Source organism: Ambystoma mexicanum, chromosome 5q (genome assembly GCF_040938575.1).
Source record: "Ambystoma mexicanum isolate Mex_15411 chromosome 5q, UKY_AmexF1_1, whole genome shotgun sequence".
NCBI lineage: Eukaryota > Metazoa > Chordata > Amphibia > Caudata > Ambystomatidae > Ambystoma > Ambystoma mexicanum.
This window is the reverse complement of record NC_090933.1, coordinates 1,278,407,077-1,278,422,568: the sequence shown is the minus strand read 5'-3', so window position 1 is coordinate 1,278,422,568 and position 15,492 is coordinate 1,278,407,077. Positions and strand designations below refer to the sequence as shown.

The 15,492-nt window shown below is 50.4% G+C and overlaps 1 protein-coding gene across 2 annotated transcripts in view; it reads left to right on the top strand.

The window, feature by feature from the left end:
• The first annotated feature begins 1,401 nt into the window (after positions 1-1,401).
• EPPK1 (epiplakin 1) overlaps positions 1,402-15,492 on the top strand; it is a 222,314-nt gene continuing 208,223 nt past the window's right edge. For both annotated transcript variants that reach the window (XM_069621856.1, XM_069621855.1), the window contains exon 1: positions 1,402-1,553. The gene's annotated coding sequence lies outside the window, so the exon portion shown is untranslated. The remainder of the gene's footprint in view (positions 1,554-15,492) is intronic.

Here is a 15,492-nt window from a genome sequence, read left to right as displayed (position 1 = left end):
CCAGGTGTCAAGGCTGTCAGTGTGGTGTAAGAGGCAACACTGCTCTCATCCAGTGTGTGGCAGGAGGCAAAACTGCTCTCTTCCAGTGTGTGGCAGGAGGCAACACTGGTCTCTTCCAGTGTGTGGGTGTGTGTGTGTGTTTCAGGAGGTATTGGCAACACTGCTCTCTCCCACTGTGTGGCAGGAGGCAACACTGCTCTCTTCCAGTGTGTGGCAGGAGGCAACACTGCTCTCTTCCAGTGTGTGGGAGTGGCAGGAGGCGACACTGGTCTCTTCCAGTGTGTGAGTGGGTGGCAGGAGGCAACACTGCTCTCTTCCAGTGTGTGTGTGTGTGTTTCAGGAGGTATTGGCAACACTGCTCTCTCCCACTGTGTGGCAGGAGGCAACACTGCTCTCTTCCAGTGTGTGGGTGTGTGGCAGGATGCCACAATGCCCTCTTCCAGTGTGTGGGTGCGGTAGGCGGCAACGCTGCTCTCTTCCAGTGTGTGGGTGTGTGGCAGGATGCCACAATGCCCTCTTCCAGTGTGTGGGTGCGGCAGGCGGCAACGCTGCTCTCTTCCAGTGTGTGGGTGTGTGGCAGGATGCCACAATGCCCTCTTCCAGTGTGTGGGTGCGGCAGGCGGCAACACTGCTCTCTTCCAGTGTGTGGCAGGAGGCAACACTGCTCTCTTCCAGTGTGTGGCAGGAGGTAACGCTGCTCTCTGCCAGTGTGTGATTGTGTGGCAGGAGGCGACACTGGTCTCTTCCACTGTTTGACAGGGGCAGGAGACAAGGCTGCTTGCTCTCTCTGCCCGTGTCTGCTGTGGTAGGGGCTAGCCCTGCACTCTGTGAGTGTGCGCGGGCGCTCTGGCCGCTGCTCTCTGTGGTTGCTGTGGCTTGTGGCAGGGCGCGAGGAATGCTCTTTGCAGATGTGTGATTATTGAATGGTGCATGGACTGCCTCTGGAAGTGGGGGTTGCTTGCCGCAGTGTCCTTATTCATACCTCTATGGGTGTGTGCACGTGACAGAGGGTATGCACTCTCTCTGTTGGCGTGTGCATGGTGTGGTAGGAATGAGACCCAACTCTCTGTGTTTGTGGGTGCGACAGGGGCCAGATGTTGGGTTACGCTGTGCGGATGCGTTAAGCGCGCCCCCGCTATTTACACGACCTCTGGGCGCTGGAATGTGTTCTGCCATGAGCACATTGGCCATTTCTATCGTGCTCCAGCTGGGACACGCAGGGTGCACGCCGAGGGAGCCGTCTCGCCGCCGGCCGTCCCTCGGGGAAGTGGGTGTGCGCGCAGTCAGGGGGCAGGGCATGGAGGCAGCGGCGAGCCCTGCGCCTGTGTGTGAGATTGCTGTGGGAGTGCGCTCATGGGAGGGGTCCTCTGGGGCAAAGGCCGGCCTGGGTTGCCTGAAGGGGTGTGGAGGGTGTGGGGGGCTGTCCCTGGCATGTAAAGGCAGCAGACGGGACGCTGCCGGTGTTTGCCTCCGCGGACTTGCGCTGGGAAGTGCTGGGAGCGCTGCAGCAGCTGAGAGCTCCGGGAGTGGGGACTGGAGACCTGCGGTGAACGGTAAGGGGCCCTCCGTGGCACACACCGGGGCCGCGGGGGTGGGCGAGAGTGGGAGTGCCTACATCTTCGTATCTTTCATCCTTTTTTATGTTTTTTCGGTTCTTTTCTCTTCTGTGCTTTTATTATTTCTCTTTCCTTTCTGCTTTCTCCTTCCTCACTTTCTCCCGCTCGTGTTTATACTACTGTCTTGCGCGATTTCCTTCATTCTCTTGTTGTGCGTGGTTTATTTCTCTTTCTTTTTCTCACTTTACTTTCACTTTCTTCTGCCTTCATTTCTCAGACTCGAGTTTTCGTTCTTTTCTCTTCCTCTCCTTTTTTCTTTCTTTGCTTCTATCTTGATGTATATCACGTTACTCTTTCTTTCTTTCTTTCTTTCTTTCTTTCTTTCGTTCTTTCTTTCGTTCTTTCTTTCTTTCTTTCGTTCTTTGTTTCTTTCTTTCGTTCTTTGTTTCTTTCGTTCTTTGTTTCTTTTTCTTTCTTTCTTTCTTTCTTTCTTTCTTTCTTTCTCTTTCTCTCTTCCTTTCTTTCTTTCTCTTTCTTTCTTTCTTTCTTTCTTTCTTTCTTCAGTGCTTTCCACTAGCCCCACGTGTCACCGTCTCCCTCTTTTCTCCCCTCTCTCTCACCCCGACCTCTCCATGGCTGCAGAATTTTTGTAGCACTGAGACCCCGTTCCCTGGAGCCCCCAACCCCCGTGTGAGTGATGAGTGGGAAGACGTGTAAGTGGAGCAGCGGTGTGTGGCCCCTGCCAGCTGTTTGGTGTGTGGGCACTGCCAGCTGTTTGGTGTGTGGGCACTGCCCGCTGTTTGGTGTGTGGGCACTGCCCGCTATCTGGTGTGTGGGCACTGCCAGCGGTTTGGTGTGTGGGTACTGCCAGCTGTTTGGTGTGTGGGCACTGCCCGCTGTTTGGTGTGTGGGCGCTGCCTATTGTTTGGTGTGTGGGCACTGCCCGCGGTTTGGTATGTGGGCACTGCCAGCTGTTTGGTGTGTGGGCACTGCCCGCTATCTGGTGTGTGGGCACTGCCAGCGGTTTGGTGTGTGGGCACTGCCAGCTGTTTGGTGTGTGGGCACTGCCAGCTGTTTGGTGTGTGGGCACTGCCCGCTATCTGGTGTGTGGGCACTGCCAGCGGTTTGGTGTGTGGGCACTGCCAGCTGTTTGGTGTGTGGGCACTGCCCGCTGTTTGGTGTGTGGGCGCTGCCTGTTGTTTGGTGTGTGGGCACTGCCCGCCGTTTGGTGCTGTGTTTCTCAGTGTGATATAGAAACGCAGTACATGTGAGTGCCTAGAGGCCAGACCAAGAGGTCTTAATCCAGCCCCCCCCCCCCCGCAACCGCCCCCCAGCCTCCCACCAAACAATGCAATGTGGGCAGAGGATACTGCAGGCAGGGCAAACGAAAAGACCTCCTTTACAGCGCAATTGTGAGGACTTTACTGGCCACAGGCAATGTTATGTTGAGTTGATTTTTACCGCGTGCTGCTACCATATGCAAGGTCTCCAGGCGCTAACGTGGCTCTGCACGAAAGTGTGTGGGGGTGAGGGGTTAGTGAGGGAAAAGGGATGGGGTACAGGTTGTGCTCTTCTGTTGGTGCTTGCAGAACCGGGAGAAGCTGGCGCCTCCGCGTGTCGGCTTCCTGAGTGTGCTCTGATTGTGTGCACTGTGCTGGGGCAGCGCTCAGTGTCTTTGGACCGCCGTGTGTGGTATGGCCGGCGCTTTGGGCGTGCGTAGTACGCGAGAGGTATGCGGGAGAGGAGATAGGAGACGGGGATGGTTAGTAGGTTTGGCTCAGGGTGTGTCAAAAGCACGTCTCTCTCAGGTTCAAGGTTCCACTTGCCAGTATGGAACACGAACGCCAACTTTCTTCTCTCCTACTGCGCGCGCTCCCTTGCGCGTTCTCGCGTCTGTGCAAGGGACTGATAACAGAGCTTCACTCTCAGTAGAGAACTGTGGAAACAGATAAACTAGAAGGGGCTGATTGGAAAATAAAAATGGAGATATGAATATTATGAAATGATGTAGAATAAGAAAGGATGTGTCTCCCCTCCCTCCGCGAAAATAGTAATGAGAATGAACACTGTGCATATGAGGTAGCAACGAGATTGGATATTGCTATGTAAAAAAGGGCTTTGTCCTGATGAAGGCCTAGATGTTTAAGAAAATAAGAGATAGCTAAAGGATGGGTGGATCTTGGAGAAAAGGCCGAAACGCTGCGTGTCGACATATTTGCTCAAAAACATCCTTTGGAAAGTGGGATGTGTATGGGTAGTACTCCTGATGAGAATTGTGGTTATAGCATTCCAGTATAAAAAACAGGGAGGAGTTGACATTCACACAAGGAAGAAAAAAAGCCCCGAGGTGGACTTGATAGACTCTCACTATATAATACTGGCATTAAAATGCAATAGTCATGGTTATAGACAGTATCCAAATGGATGAAAAACCCCATAATCATGGAAATGTACTGTATTGCACAAAAGGCACCTTAAAATGACCCCACACTATACTGTGTTTGCACTGCAAGTCATCATGTATGTTTGTCATTTTGTATTAGATATATTCGTGTGCACTGAACACCGAATACTAATTTATAATCAATCTGAAAAATGACTAAATTGTGGTTTTAACTGAGCAAAAAGTTGGAGGGTCGCTTGCAGGAATCTATGTTTTCTGCAGTCTTTCCTTAAATTGCGAAATATAGTACCAGGAGGGAGGGGTAGCCTGGCACTCTTGTTGTGTTGCATGAATTCGAGCCCAAATGCAGTGTAGATCCCCCCACAACAAAGGTTCAGGGGATGCTGACCTGTTGATATTAATGGGAGTGAGATAGTCCAGGCCGGTGATGTGATAGTCCAGGCCGGTGATGTGATAATCCTCGCTGAGGATGAGATAGTCCAGGCTGGTGATGTGATAGACCTGGCCGGTGATGTGATAGTCCAGGCCGGTGAAGTGATAGTCCAGGCCGGTGATGTGATAATCGTAGTTGAGAATGAGATAGTCCAGGCTGGTGATGTGATAGTCCTAGCCGGTGATGTGATAGTCCAGGCTGGTGAAGTGATAGTCCAGGCCGGTGATGTGATAGTCCTGGCCGGTGATGTGATAGTCCAGGCCGGTGATGTGATAATCCTAGCTGAGGATGAGATAGTCCAGGCTGGTGATGTGATAGACCTGGCCGGTGATGTGATAGTCCAGGCCGGTGATGTGATAATCCTGGCTGAGGATGAGATAGTGCAGGCTGGTGATATGATAGTCCTGGCCAGTGATGTGATAGTCCAGGCTGAAGATATTACAGTCCTGGCTGGTGATGTGATAGTCCAGGCCGGTGATGTGATAATCCTGGCTGAGGATGAGATAGTGCAGGCTGGTGATATGATAGTCCTGGCCAGTGATGTGATAGTCCAGGCTGAAGACATTACAGTCCTGGCTGGTGATGTGATAGTCCAGGCTGGTGAGATACTCGAGACCGGTGATTTGATAGTCCAGGCTGGGGATCAGATAGTCCAGTCCGGTGATTTGATAGTTTAGTCCGGAGATGTGATAGTCCAAGCGGAACACATGGCAGTCGTGGCTGGTGATCTGATAGTCTAGGCTGGGGGTGGGATACTCGAGGCCGATGATGTGACAATGCGGGCTGGGGATCAGATAGTCCAGTCCGTGATATGGGAGCCTAGGCTGGGGTGAGATAGTCCAGTTCGGTGATGTGATAGTCCAGGCTGGGGCAGAGCTAGTCCAGAATGGTAATGTGATAGTGCAGACTGGGGATCAGATAGTCCAGTCCGGTGATTTGATAGTCCAGTCCAGTAATGTGATAGTCCAGCGGAACACCTGGCAGTCGTGGCGGGTGATGTGATAGTCTAGGCTGGGGATGAGATACTCGAGGCCGGTGATGTAATAGCCCAGGCTGGGGATCAGATAGTCCAGTCCGGTGATGTGATAGTCCAAGCGGAACACATGACAGTCGTGGCTGGTGATCTGATAGTCTAGGCTGGGAGTGAGATACTCGAGGCCGATGATGTGATAATGCGGGCTGGGGATCATTTAGTCCAGTCCGTGATATGGGAGCCTAGGCTGGGTGAGATAGTCCAGTTCGGTGATGTGATAGTCCAGGCTGGGGCAGAGCTAGTCCAGAATGGTAATGTGATAGTGCAGACTGGGGATCAGATAGTCCAGTCCGGTGATTTGATAGTCCAGTCCAGTAATGTGAGAGTCCAGCGGAACACGTGGCAGTCGTGGCGGGTGATGTGATAGTCTAGCCTGGGGGTGAGATACTCGAGGCCGGTGATGTGATAGCCCAGGCTGGGGTTCAGATAGTCCAGTCCGGTGCTGTGGTAGTCCAGGCTGGGAGTGAGATACTCCAGTCCGGTTCTGTGGTAGACCAGGCTTGTGAGATACTCGAGGCCGGTGATTTGATAGTCCAGGCTGGGGATCAGATAGTCCAGTCCGGTGCTGTGGTAGTCCAGGCTGGGGTGAGCTACTCGAGGCCGGTGATGTGATAGCCCAGGCTGGGGATCAGATAGTCCAGTCCGGTGCTGTGGTAGTCCAGGCTGGGGGTGAGATACTCGAGACCGGTGGAGTTGACTGTTCTTACCCCCAGCCTTGCTTCACCGCCCCCTGGGTACCCAGGACTCTCTATTATTGACAGGCCTCTGTTGCACCAGGCCTTCCCCTTTCTGCCCTGTGTCCTCGCTACACACGGGCCAAGAAGCACTTGTATGCAAGCAGGTGCCGCATGTGACTTTCCGGTGTGTGGTTCTGTCTCGGCGGTGTGTTGCCAGCGCTGCTGCCGGCTTCGGGCCCTCTTCTCCCGTTACTGCTTGCGGCACGAGTGGGCCTCTGCGCGAGCAGTCCCGAATCATCCTTAATATAGCGCCATGATGCAGCGCGGCTCCGTGTGTGCGTGTTCCTCCGCTTCAGTCCGCCCGAGAGTGCTGTGCAGTATGTTCAATAGATTTTTTTCGTGAATGCAACACCCCGCCATCCGCCTCCCCGACTCTCAGCACAATACAACTGACATTCTGCAATAGGTAAATCTAGCAACATGCATCAGAAGAACTCTGTCCAAGTGTGGCCAGCCACCTGGGCAGTCGGGGTGCGTGTATTACCCCATAACGCCCACTTGGTCCTGAATTACAGCACGGTTGAAAGGTTCTCTTCTTATGCACGTCTGAAGGAGGCCTTTCTGGGCCGCATACGCTCTGATTTTATTCCACGGCCTGCCTTGGTCTCTGCAGCAAGACGCTACCCCGCTGCGCTACCTTCTTAAATCACTTTGCCCACGGTGTTCTGTGTGTTATAGCAAATTACTCGCTGGGGTTCTATGCCGCCCGTTAAAAGACCAACATAACTGGCTCTCCCTCTAATTCACTTCCAAAGGGGGAAAGTCTGCGCGGTCTGCCAGAACTCGAACTGCTGACGTTTGGGACTGTAGACCGATTTGAGCAGCGGGCACACGGCCCACTGAGCTACCTTACCTGCCGCTGAGTCACAGATTGGGCGACAGCGGGCATTCATTGCAGTGCTTGCCTCCTGTGAAAGCTGCCTGTTTGTTTGACCGATTATGGGACTATTTTAGGATAACGGTGTGCTCTCGCAATTCCATCTTTGCACCCCCTCCCCCTGGTGGGCAAGGCAGGCTGTGCCCAGGCGGGCCCACCGACCGAGTCAACAGGAAAAGAAAGCAGCGTGTCTACGCCAGCCAGAAAATCAAGCGATATCTGCCCTCAGGTAGGGGAGAAGGGTGGGAGCTGCAGAATGTGGCAGGAAGGGTGGGGGGAGGGGTGGATGCTGGGGACACCCTAACTCCCCCTCCCTCGCCCGGGGTGTGGCACAATGAACCGGAAACCAGCACCGCCATCAGGGGTTTCTAGTAACAGTGCCATCCCTCTTTGATCTGACTTTAATTAAGCTTAATGGGGCATTATTCATAATTAAGCTTAATGGGGCATTATTCATAATTAAGCTTAATGGGGCATTATTCATTGTGGCTCAGTAGCACTCACCCGCCCGAGTTATAATGCTTTCATGTATCAGGCACCCGAGCCTGAAATTGCTGCGCGTCTGGAAGGCTGAGTCAAAGGAAAAGGGTTCGGCCCGAAGGCGCTGCTCCAGGAACTCATGAAATGTGATTTGTGAGTGACTAAGGACGGCGGAGGTCGCTCCCTCCATCCAGCAAACGCTTGAGCTCACAACCTCTCACCAATGGCGCCTCTCAGGTTGTCTTACCCCTACTGAAGACACTGGGCCTCATTCCGAGTATGGCGGTAAGGGATAGCGGCCACCGGTAACGAGACCGGTGGCGGTATTCCCTTACCGCCATACTCCGAGTTCCCTCTGCGCCCTCGCCCTTAACGCCTGCTTTGAGCAGGTGTTAAAGTCGAGGGCGCAAAGGGGCCTCCAAGCCAATAACGGTGACTGTAATGAACGGTCACCGTTATTTGCATCTTCCCCATTCCCATTGAGCCCTATGGGGGCTCATTTGGGAATGGGGAAGAGCCTTGGTGAATGGGAATTACCGCCCCGCCAACCTTGGAATGAGGCGGTGATTCCGCCATCCACCAAGGCGCTGCCGGTCCGGGTACGGCGTCAACCAAGGCGTTAATAGCGCCATTGGTTAGCGCCGTACTCGGAATGAGGCCCATTCTCTTCTGACCCGATTGTCTCAGCAAACTGAGCGCCCAGTTCCTCTCCTTCCGCATCTTTTAAAGGTCCTTAGCGGGTGGTCTTCACCGGATCACTAAATACCTTGAAGATAAGGGCCGTGGAGAGGCGTCCATTGTGAGGCTGCACTCATGCTTGTCTCCAACTTTCTCTCTAATTCTCACCCCTCCCAAGCAGATCCGGCCTTAGTGGAGGGAGGGCGGGGCCACTGAGGGGGTGCCACGCCCCCTCAGGGCACCATTAGCCCCTGCCACACCAGCTCCGGGGAGTCTTTCAAGGGCTCCCCCGAGCTCGCATTGTGGGAGAAGACGTGGCAGGCGGCCTTTTGCTATTAAATGTACCCACCGCTGCGGGCGCATTTAATAACTATAGGGTGCTGTTGTCAGCACGCTATTGTTATTAAATGCGCCCCACCGCCGTGGGCGCATTTAATAACAAAGAGGGGCCATTATCCACCCACCACGCCAGCTCGGGGGATTCTTTCAAGGGCTCCCCCGAGCTGGCATAATGACGGCTGATCGCATTTAATAACAATAGGGTGCTGATGTACCTTATTCACATCCTTACCTCCTAGTAAAAAAAGAAACAAGTGGCACATCCTGGCCTGCGCCCCCTCCACCCTGTCCCCATGTTGAGCAGGGGAGCGTGGGAAGGGGGGGTGCCAATTCTCCCAGGGCGTTGCTGCCCCTAAGGCCGGCCCTGCTCCCAAGTCTCTTCTATACTACATGTCTGCCCCCTTCGACACTGTCGATGCCTCTTCTCTCCTCCTCACTCATCAGGACCTTGGGCTTTGCATATATGCTGTTGCCTGGATCGCCTCCTCCCTGGAAGATCAATCCTTTACAATCTCTTGAAACTCGCACACCTCTGATCCCACCCCTCTCCCTGTCAGCGTCCCCCACGGATCAGACCGTGGGCCGCTGCTCTTCATGCTCAATTCCTCGGCCATAGGATGACGAATCTCATCCTTTGGCTTTCACTATCACCTTTTTGCCGATGACACCCAGATAGGTTATTAATTTCCTTCCTTCACCCCAGCCATCTCAAACCGGATAATGAACTGTCGCACTGCAATTTGTCACTGCATAGCTCTCCGCTGCCTCATGCTGAGCTCTAAAATGGCGGAAGACATCTTTCTCCTGGATTCCAATGCCATCCCTACCCTCGCCTACCTCCTTCCCGCCCAACCTTCTCGTTCCCTCACCCAAGGCTCACGATCTTGGGACGCTATTTGATAGCGACTTACGACTGCAGCAAGTCATCGCTACCACTGTCTCTGCTGCTCGTTTTAAGCTGCTCAGCATGTGAAAAATCTTTCTTTTTCTCACTAACTTCTCTACAAAAACTCTAATCTCGACTCGCGTGTTTGGTGAACTTGACCCCTGCTGAAGCCTACACCTTGGCCTTTCTCTCTACTCTTCCATCTGGAAGGGCCCTCAATTTCGCTGCATGCACTCTCTACAACATACGCATATCCTCGCATACTTCTAACAACCAGCAACATTCTGGCTGGCTCTCCATGCCCAGCTGCTCCCTGTTCAAGTTCCTTCTCCTAGTTCACAAAGCTCTCGATGGTCTTGCGCCTCAGTACCTGTCTGAGTGTATCTCAGTTTACTCACCAACTCGTTTTGTCCGTTCTGCCTCTGCACCCAACCTCATCATACCATACCCTTGTGTCTCCTCTCATTTTCGGTCTCTCTACTCACACCACTGCACTGGAACTCACCGCCCGCCCTAATCAAAGACAACCCAACTGTTGAGGTCGTCAAAGTTCAGCTTAAACTTCATCTATTTGCCAAAAAGGGAGCTCCCCCTGCCTTCTCCCCTTTCCTCCTGCCTGACCTCATTACTCCCTCCAGTGCCACCATAATGCACATTTCTACGTTTGTGCAATCCTCCTCTTTAGTTGGAAGCACTTGCCCTCCCAGGTTAATGTTACTTTTGTAAGTACCCTCTTTCTTATTTTGTTTGTTTGTTTTGTTTTGTCCCTGATCTATGGCCCAGTTTGTTTGCACCCTCATAAACTGGCCCACCACTTGTTCGCATCTTTGTGCTATTGGACCCGCTGCCGGCCGGCCTGGGAATTCTCCACTGCCTGTACGAAATTGACACCCCTCTTTTCCAAACAAGTGCAAATACAAAAGTTCAAAAAACGTGGAAACCTTTGAGGGATAACTCTGAATGATTATTCCCTCAACAGCAGCCATTCCCGCCTCTCGGGACTGACCGCTGAGCTGAGTCTGGGACACCCATGTACCAGGTAAATAAGGACCCAGCTTCATCCAATAGCTTCCAGCATAGCTAAGGGTATTATCCGCAGTCTGCATCTGCTCACATAGACCTTCCGTGCCAGCCCCACAGCCTATGGAAACTCTCTACGGACCCAATGCCCTGCTGCCAACTTCCCTCCGGAAAACATGGGGTCCACCATCACACACAAGACTCCACCTGGCACCCCAAATCCCGTAAACCAACAAACAATGGTGGGAACCTCCAAACCCGGCACCTAGAGGTAAAACAATACATATGAAACAGGTGGTGGTGCCGGAAATCCCCTGACAGAATGCTGGTTTTATTGGACCAATCAAAAGCACAGATGTGATATGTGGTTAGGGTGATTTCATCGAAAACATTTGGTGGAAGCCGAATTGGTCCATTTTTTGACAGGTTGCTTTTGCTGCGTATATATATATATATATATATATATATATATATATATATATATATATATATATATATATATATATATATATATATAAAAATATATATAACATACACGTGGGAAACCCACGGAAACACCATTTAACCCCTACCAATAATTATTTCCCTAAAACCACCAGCCACATAAATATGCGGCAAAATGAGTCCAAAAAACGGTAACAAATTGTCCTTCGACCAAATGGGCTGCAGAGTAATCTATCAATCCCTGATATGTACATAAACTTTCCAGACCTAAAAAATCCCCCAAAATCCCCCTACATAGTCGTAGTGGCCTGCATAAGCGAACCCAGAATCCTATCATTTATTGAGCTGTTTTTACATTTCAAAAGAAATGAGAGGAGTTAGAAGAGTAACTGTCTCTTTGCAAGAAAAGCAATTTTAATTGTTTGATCAATTTCATCATTTAAATTAGAGCTTCTTCCAGTTCAGAGAGTCAGAAAGTTTCTCAGGCACTAGCAGAATAATCAGCATATTACAGTGGACAAAAGTATGTCCTGGTTAAAATGCTGGACTACTGTAAAAATCTAAATTATATGGAGTGGGTTGTATCACCTTACCACTGTTTATTCCGCTCTTTCAGAATCGAACAGCCTCAAAAACGCATATTTTCTTTCCCCTGAATGCTGGCAACTTTGTAAAGCTACATTTCAATACTAGGACGACACCTGACAACTACCGGCTGAAAATTCACACCTGCGCTCAGCGAACGGTGTAAACCGAACTGAAGCTGCCAACAGCACATCACAGCTCTCAGTGCTGCTAACTTACCTTACCCTCTTGCTATTCAGAGACGCCAGAGAGCCAGGCGACCACTCCGGGGGTGATAGTGTGTGGTGTAAATATCCTTGAACATAATAACATAACGTCCTGCAAGGAATGTCTTTTTGCCACAATGGCTCCCTGGCTGGTCCGCATGTCTCTAGGTCTGCATGGGGGTGTTTGGTCTGGGGTCGCCCTGGAATGTTATGCTTGTAGGGTCTTTCCCAGAGGAGATGCTCTTCACCCGTCAATCATCGAATAAGGTGTGCAGTCTTAATGGATTTGCCCATCTCCATTCCTACCTGTAAAAAGCATTCCAAAGAGATGACTCACTGAGCCGGCACCACCTTACCTTGACCTGTTATGTCTGACCGTATGTTATGTCTGATCAGCCTTCAGACCGGGTCTCCAGTTTGTGGAGCCCCAGAAGGTTAACATAACATAGGGGGTGCCCGAGCAGCCCCGCAGGTGAGGGAGAAACATTTCAGGTGAGCAACCAGCGAAAGGAAAATAGGCAGGTCAGAGGAGGATGTCTTCTCCAGGGCTATCATAGCAAATAGGGTGCTTTGGTAAGCCTGGCACTGACAACACCTCAGGACCCGGATGTGCAGGCCACGTTAAGAGCTTCTGGCTCACACTTGCACAATTACTGTGGGAAAAGAGGTCAAGAAAAGCATCCTTGCCCGTCTTTCTACGCTGAGCTGTCACGACCATATGCAACCATCCTCTCGCCTCACCCACCTTTGTGAGTATTCCATTCCATGAGTTTCAAATGCTTTCTACTGGATCCAGTTGCTAGAATATGGGTTTCTGGTGATCTGTGCTGTATGTCTACCAACAACGCTCTCCGTTTGATTCAAGTGCCATCTTGGAACCAGTTATCCGTCTCTAATTCCGTCTAGTGGTTTAACTTTTATTTATATTCAGTAGAATTCTATTTTTTCTCCCCTGAACACAAAGCCCAATCCCCATAAATCCACGTTCCACAACTGGATCCAGCAGAGACCATTTCTACTGTCTCCGCTGGAATGTCCACCAGGTGTGCACCAACTCTACAATGTTTCCACAATCGTTAGAGTTCATCTCTTCCCATAAGGGGGTAGTTTTCCTAATCTAAACATGCCACGCAGGCCCCAGAAGTCTGCCTTGCAGGATTTCTTTGCACATGTAGATTTGCATGATCTGTTTGCATGTTCCAGCTTTTTTTTGCAGGGAACAGGCTACAGTCAAAATAACTGGACATATCTCAGAAACTTTACAACTGAACTGTGGAGTCCCACAAGGATCATCACTATCCCCCTTATTATTCAACTTATATGTACAGCCATTTATGAATATTATCAGGAATTTCTAGTTGGATTTTTACTCCTGCGCCAACGGCACACAGCGTATGTCAGAGGCAACAAATCAGAAGAGTCGCAGCAAAAAGTAATGTAATGCTTAGAAGAAGTGGGTCAATGGAAGTCATTCAATCGGCTTCCATTGAAGCCCAATAAAACCAAAGTGATCCTATTTGGCCCAAAAGATCTGTTGGCGGTGCAATCCAAATGTCCGCCGCCACCCAGGATCCTTGGCTCCCGGCTGACATTTGCCTCAAAGGACAACCTAGGGTGCTTATGGCAGTCCAATCTCGTTAGCGAGCAACAGGTCTGAGCAAAGGTGTGATCGGTGTTCCATTCTCTCCAGCCTCGCTCTCCCTTTTGCCCCCCGCAACGATCACGCGCCAGTCGGGGGAGCTTTAATAATCTCCAGACTAGACTACGGGAATATGCTAACAAACAATTGAATCGGCTTCAGAGATCACAGAACGGGCCAGTAAGCATCCTGCATCCATCTCGCCCCTCAGAAGATGCCTTCACCGGCATCTTATCAACAGGGAATTGATTTTAAGATCCTCTGTTTGGTCTTCAAGTGTGTATACAAACTAGCCCCTCTGAATCTCTCGAACAGACTGACTTGCTATGAGCCAACACAATCTTTGCGTTCTTCCGAAAACTCCTATTGGTTATACCACCTTCTAGATTTGTTAATAGGGGTGATAGGCATTTCTCGACCTACTGCCCCAGATTGTGAATTTATCTGCCTTTAGATATCTGAAGCAGTACTCTGCTCTCTCGGTTTTGGAAGTCTCTAAGACATACCTGCTCAATTAACCTGCCCCAATTGCGGGGGCCCTTGCCATCTACTCTGTTGACCTTAATGTAGTGGAGTTCCTCTGGAGTAAAATCTGCGCTTGGATGTTTAGTATGCTTTAGCGTGTTACAAATTCCCAAAAATTCCAAAATTCCCCAGAAATTCTAAAATTCTTACAGTATTTCCAGAATCTGGGTGTGATTCATGGAATTCTTTGTGTGGAAAATAGGGACCCTGTGCGCCAAACCATGCGCAAAACCCTGTTTGTCGATTCATTCTCTGCGAACGGTCGAGTGCTTTGCACAAGAAGCACGCAGAGCGTGGGCTAGGCCTGCACAGAGGGTGCAGTAGGGGGTGGAATTTGGAAAATGAGGAAGAACAAGGGAAACAGTGGGCGTTACGAGGGACGGGCCACAAGCAGTCGATAGCACGCCGACAAATGCACACGACAAAGCATATTAATGGAGGTGACCGCGCAACCTCTCACCTGCGAAATGCCCACACAAATCCCTCGATCGCTTCGCAACCCAAAGGCAGGCGTAAAGACACTTGTGCATAGGAATTGCAGACGGGGATCCGATCAGATTTAGGGATGTGTATACGCAGCGTAGTGGGGTGCTGGGCCGGTTTACGAGGGTTCGCACCCAGCTTGGCCGAAATGTGACAAAACTTACAGGAAATGGCATGTTCTCGGGTGCCAGTTACAGTTACAGGGTGTGGGGTGAAATAGCCCCGGATGCCATGAGTAAACGGCCAGAGTCCGTGGAGGACATGCCCCTAAGTAAAAAGCCGGCTGAAATTATGTGGAAAATGGTACTAGGAAATCAAAGCGAAAAGGAGTGAAACTGAGCCTCAAAACATCAAGACATTTACGGATGCCAACTGCCTGGCATAAAGGAAAGACATGTGGCAAGGTTTGCCAAATTATTGGAGAGCTGAAGTAACATGCTCAGAAACAGCAGTGCCCAGAATACTAAATGAATATGTTGAGATTCTGTTTCAAGCCTTTGCAGCAAAAAGAAGCATTTTGACTGTGAAAGAAACAAATGCATGAATATTCGTTTTTCCCTTTAAACTAAAGTAATGCTCATCAAAGTGTCTGCAAGACTTTCAAAATATGAACTTGGTGTCTGTCATACTGGGAGGCTGAACTGGACTTTAAACTGCTGCAGTAAAACGAAGGCCTTTCATGGCTGAAATAACCAAAATGACATTTCGATTTTGCCTCAAACGTCACAAGCTGCAAAGCCAGATGTGCACCAAAACCTTTAGAAATTTAATTATGATGCCCTCATTTAACCCCCTTATGCAGGGAACAACTTTGCAGTGACTCTTCTACATATTAAAAATGTGTGCCTATCAAGAGTTCAATTTAAAGTGAAAATGTGAGTTAAAGGCAATTTTGGCTAAGTGGGTGGTGAAGGCCGTGGATTTTTCTTTCTTTCTGATTTCTTCAAATGTGAAACTGAATTCTCTCCTTGGTTTTCCTGTACATCTAGGGAGGCCTGTAACTTAAATATACAAAGAATTGGAGGCTCAGAGATCTAATTCACAGTGTGGATAAGATAAGGGCAGGTCTGCTCTACAGTGTTATGACCCACGTCACCCAGTCTGCAATAAAACTTGCATTGGCTGGCTATTAGCTCTTGGAATGTGCCAGCTAATCTCAACACAGGA